This window comes from Crocodylus porosus, unplaced genomic scaffold (genome assembly GCF_001723895.1).
Source record: "Crocodylus porosus isolate Cpor-Errol unplaced genomic scaffold, CroPor_comp1, whole genome shotgun sequence".
NCBI lineage: Eukaryota > Metazoa > Chordata > Crocodylia > Crocodylidae > Crocodylus > Crocodylus porosus.
The window spans coordinates 75,042,653-75,048,652 of record NW_017728909.1 but is presented as its reverse complement, the minus strand read 5'-3'; positions in this window follow the sequence as shown (position 1 = coordinate 75,048,652).

The window sequence follows — 6,000 nt, the reverse complement described above, 5'->3', positions numbered from 1 at the left end:
GATTTCAAGGCTAGGAGGAACCAGTAATTATGACCAGCCTAACCTCCTGCATATTTCAGTCACAACCAAATATGGGCATTATAAGCCCATTACTTCTGGCTGAGCTAAAACAGATATGACAAATGCAAGGAGTACCCAGTAAGAAACAGGGGTGCAGACAGTCTCCCAAATTGGGCGGGTGGCACACGCATCTATGCAAGGCTTTAAATGCCTATATACCAATTCTTGTAGTATGGGGAATAAGCAGGAGGAACTCACCCTCAGTTTAGCCAATTCAAACCCAGACATAATAGGGCTTACAGAAACGTAGTCGGATTCATCCCATGACTGGGCAGTTAGCATTAGGAGCTATAGGCTTTACAGGCAGGATAGAGAAGGAAGGAAAGGTGGGGGTGTGGCACTCTATGTCAAGGAGCAATACACATCCTCTGCTAGCAGAATGGGGTCAGAGGAGGGGCAAGCTGAAGTGCTCTGGGTCAAGATACAAGGGGGACCTGGGGAGAGGGATTTAATGGTGGGGGTCTACTACAGAGCCCCCAACCAAGGGGAGAAGCTGGACTGGGAATTTTGGGGCCAGCTTGCAGAGGCACTTAAGGCAAGGGATGTAGTTGTCATAGGTGATTTAAATTACCCGGACATCTGCTGGGAGGAACAGTCAGCCAGGTCGGACCGTTCCAGGCCGAGATACAGGACCTCCACTTAATTCAGGAGGTGCACAGTCCCACCGGAGGAAATCCCCTGTTGGACCTGGTCCTGGCCACAGGCAAAGACCTAGTAAGGGGCCTCCAGGCTCTTGACCACCTAGGTGATAGCAATCATCGCTTCCTGGAATTCACCATCCAGCACAGGGCATCCCTTGACACCCGCAGCAGCAAGGCCTGCGGCAAGGTGGTAGCCCTAGACTTCAAGAGGGCCAGCTTCAGTGAGTTGAGATTAGTGGGACAGGCGCTGGGGTTCTCGAGAGCAGGGGAACTCAGTGCCCAAGGTGAGTGGTCGTTCCTTAAGGAGACGATACTCAGGGCCCAAGGGGTGACCATCCCAACAAGAAGCAAGGGGGGCAAGAATGCCCAAAAGCCCCCCTGGCTCACCAAGGGCATCCGGGAATGCCTGATTGCCAAAAAGGCAGTGTACACCCGGTGGAAGAGGGGTGCTATCTCCAAAGAGGAGTATACCTCCTCTGCTCGGGCCTGTAGGGGGGCTGTCAGGAAAGCTAAGGCAGACATAGAGCTAGGACTAGCATCCAAGATCAAAGATAATAAAAAGTCATTTTTCAAATATATAGGGAGGATGAAGAAGGCACCAGGAAGCATGGGGCCCCTGGAAGATATGCTGGGCAATCTGGTGGTTGCGCCAGAGGAGAAAGCAGACCTCTCTAACCAATTCTTCACCTCTGTTTTCTTGTGTAGGGACTGGGACTTCCCCACCGTGATGCAAGACGGACTTGAGGGGAACACCTCCAGACCTCAGGTTGGGGAGGACCGGGTTAGAGAGCTTCTGGAGGGGCTGGGCATGTTCAGATCAGCAGGTCCAGATGCTCTCCACCCCAGGACGTTGAGGGAGCTAGCAGGGGTTATTGCAGGGCCCTTGGCATGGCTTTACAAGCACTCATGGTGTTCAGGCCAGGTGCCAGATAATTGGAAGATAGCCAACGTGGTCCCCATCTTTAAAAAAGGGAGGAGGGAGGACCTGGGCAGCTATAGGCCCGTCAGTCTTACCTCAATCCTAGGGAAACTCTTTGAAAAGATCAAGGAGCACATCTGCAATGGGCCGGCTTCAGGGATGATGCTCAAGGGCAACCAGCACGGTTTCATTAGGGGCAGGTCATGTCAGACCAACCTGACTGCCTTTTATGATCAGGTCACAAAAGCATTGGATGCAGGTGTCGCCGTGGACATAGTCTTTCTCGACTTCAACAAGGCCTTTGACACGGTCTCCCAACACATCCTCGTTAAAAAACTAGGTGACTGTGGATTGATGCCTACACAGTCAGATTGATTGCAGATTGGCTGAAGGGTCATACTCAGAGGGTGGTGGTGGATGGGTCATATTCGACCTGGGGGGAAGTGGGCAGTGGAGTCCCCCAGGGCTCAGTCCTTGGGCCCACACTGTTCAATTTCTTTATCAGTGATTTGGATGATGGGGTGAAAAGAAACCTGTTTAAATTTGCTGATGATACCACAATTTGGGGTGAGGTGAGCACGCTAGTAGGGAAGGAAAGACTGCAGCAAGACCTGGATAGGTTACAGGGGTGGGCTAACAAAAACAGGATAGGTTTCAATACTGACAAGTACAAGGTGCTGCACTTGGGCAGTAGTAACCAGCAGCACACTTATAAGATGGGAAACTCCCTTCTTGAGAGCATGGAGGCAAAAAGGGATCTTGGAGTCATTACTGACTCCAAGATGAACATGGGCCGACAATGCGAGGTCACGGTTGGCAGGGCTAACCGGACCTTGTCGTGCATCCACAGGTGCATCTCAAGAAGGGCCAAGGAGGTGATCCTCCCCCTCTATGTGACGCTGGTCAGGTCACAGCTGGAGTACTGAGTCCAGTTCTGTGTGCCCCACTTCAGGAGGGATGTGGACAACATTGAGAAGGTCCAGAGGAGGGCCAGCCGCACGATCTGGAGACAACAGGGCAGACCCTACAATGAGAGACTGCGGAACCTGAACCTTTTCAGCCTTCACAGTCGAAGGCTGAGGGGGGACCTGGTGACTGTCTATAAACTCACTAGGGGTGGCCAGAAGGGTTTGAGAGAGACCTTGTTTCTCCTAGCGCCCCCTGGCATAACAAGGAATAACGGCTACAAGTTGATGGAGAGTGGGTTTAGATTAGACATCCGTAAGAACTACTTCACAGTCAGGGCAGCTAGGATCTGGAACCAACTTCCAAGGGGAGTGGTGCCAGCTCCTACCCTGGGGGTCTTTAAGAAGAGGCTTGATGCCTACCTGGCTGGAGTCATCTGAGCCCAGTTTTCCTCCTGACTAGGCAGGGGGGTCAGACTTGAAGATCTACAAGGTCCCTTCTGACCATACTTCTATGATATATATGAAAGGCATCCAAAACTGTATTTAAAGTGTCAGAATCCATTACTTCTTTAGGTAACTGCTTTCATTGTAATAAAAAGCCTTGTTTTTAATCTGAATTTTTCTAGCTGTAGCTCCTAGCTTTGCATCTTTTGTACAACTGGCAGCATGTGAAGTATGACCAAACTCTTAAGAAGTGGCTTTGTAGGACCTGTAACAGTCTTGAAAAATGCACAAGTAAATGTGAAATTTAGACTTGTGTACAGTGCTAGCTGGGTTCCCCCTGACATGCTCTGCAGACCCATATATATAGTACCCTGTCTTAAAGAGAAGATGTACCAGTTATCAGAGTAAGGGACAGAATTGGTTTGCTCTGGTTACCTTAGCTCCACATTCCTATTCTTTCACATTATTTTAACTTAAAGGTAATTTAGATTTTTAAAATTTTCTAATCTAGCTACTTTCAACTGCAAATTTTAGTTTTGATAAAGATTTTTCCAAACATTACTTATGAAAATTTGCTACAATTTTTAAAAATGATTTGTCTGGGAATTTCTTTTTATAGTTTACACTATAACTTTTGTTCACTTGACACAGTTTCCCAGATCCCTCTGATCAGGCCAGGGAACATATTAATTTGGCAAAAGAGTTTTAGTTAAAGTTGTAGTGTGCTTAAGAAACATGCTGAAATAAGGCTACTTTCTGAACAACTTATAAATGACGAAAAGAGTTTGTACAATTTGTGCAGTTTATGCACTGCTGGACCAAGTTTCCCTCCCATCGAGCTTATTAAACAAAGCTGTCAGTTTCTTTGCAGATTATATCTCTTTAATAGTAAGTATTTCTTGATCAAGTAATTTTACTACTTATTTGCTCATTACCCCAAATGAAATTTACTGCTCTTTTAAGGCATTATTTCTCATAGCCTCTAGGACTTAAGTGCCCTATGACAACTTCCTTTTTAATTTAATCAGAATGCTTACGAAGACAGACGCCTGGACTTACATGTTAGTAAAGAAAAGAGTTCCACTCTAAAAAGGTGCAATCAAGAGGAAATTTTATATAACACTGCAAGTAATAAATTATGCATAGCAAGCCCAAATCCAGAATTATAATAATATTATAGAAAATACACCAAAATACTGTTCAAGGAAGGATTCATTACAGAGTTAAGGTATTAGCAACAAAGTCTCAAACAGAAGCAAAGAACAAAACTGAAGGAAAGGCCTTTCTGTATTAAGCATGTATTGACTGATCCTGAAAGGTCAGGGTTGACCTTAGGAAACATGGGCATCAAGTCCATTTACTTTATATTTAAGTAAATATCACCAGTTAAGGCCATCTTAATTTAAATACCTAAGCTATAAACAGCACATAACTTATATGCACTCCCAGATGCTTTACCACAAGAAATTCCCTCCATTTCCAACATATAACCAACCACAATACACCCAAAGTCCTTTTTTTCTGGCTTAGACCTCTACCTTAATTCCAACTGCAACTATGTATCTGTAAACATGTAGAGGCATATATTTATAAATGAAATCTGTTATTTTTACATGAGAAAGTATGAAGCATGTTAGAGCATGACCCAGATATTTGATGTGGGCATATTTGATGTGGGCATCGTGATTGGTTATACCTTAGAAGTACCAATGAGTTGGTGGTAGAAATGAGGAATGAGTACATTTGGTTAATCTGGTAGGTATGAAGATGGTTGTCCAGTATACAGAAGAAAATAGTTTGTACTTGGCTGATGTTTCTCTTCTTGTTCATGGCTTTATCTATAATACATGGTTCACCATGAACAGGGACGGTTGGCATGCAAGTGGATAGAAACCCTGCAAGGCATCAGTGTAGGTAATACAAGGCTCTATTTAGACGGAAGAACCACCTTAGGACTTTAAAGAAGTGCTCTCCTGCCAGGGAATATATAAATTCAATATGAGCACTAGGTGAATAAAAACAATAGATCAGAAGCAGACTAAACTTAAGACTTTTCAATACACCATCAGACCACTCTTTCAGAATTTCCTGTGGGTAGAATTTTCCCCCCTGAACAATCGATTTAAAAAAAAAAAATCCATCCCAGGACACACAAGCTAGGTTTTAAACAAAGAAAGTAATCTGGAGATTTATATATGTTACCTACATTAGGAAAAATCACAATGACTTGGAGAATATCAATTCATTTCACAGTTTGGTGGAGAATAATTTTTTTTCCTGCAAAGTTTTCCAAAAATAATTTCGGATACTAGCCCACATGGAAGAAAATAGCATAAGTTATTTTTCAGTTGAGAAACCAAGCCATTTATGTTTAACAGTGTTCCAAAAATATGTATATCTGACAAACAGATTGAAGGATTAACCCTAAAGTTTTCTCAGAGAAAATTATTTTTTAGCAAAAGACTGTACATAAGAAATTTAAGTTAGATTAGTTTAGTTTCTATAAACTGGAGTGCCATGGTGAATATCAGCATTAAAATGGAAAAGCTAGCTACTGTATAACCTAGCTATGGACTATTTAAATAGCATTTAAAGTTAAATTAGAACACATGTACATCCTAAAAGGTGAACTGATTATTTTGCAGGTTTTTTGTTATAACTTTGCCATTTTTTACATCAAGATGACAAAACTGTAAATTCAAGTTGAGTTATATGAGCATATTTCAAAGTTGATATTCTTATGCAAGTTCAGAATAAGCCAATCTGTAAGCTGTGGAGAAAAATCATTACAGTTCTACCAAAATTGGCAGTGGGGGAGGGGGAAAGTGCAGTTATATCAAGGAGAACAGAAAAGTGAAACTTGTTCTCCTCAGCTTCTTGCCTTCTTTTTGTCCATGGCTTGAAGCAAATAAGCTTCTTTAAACTGGTTTGATGGCTCAGCAGAAACTAAGGAAGCAAGAATAAATATAAAGTAGCATAAATCAAATTACCATTATGGAAAAAGCAAACAAACAAAAACAAAACCTAA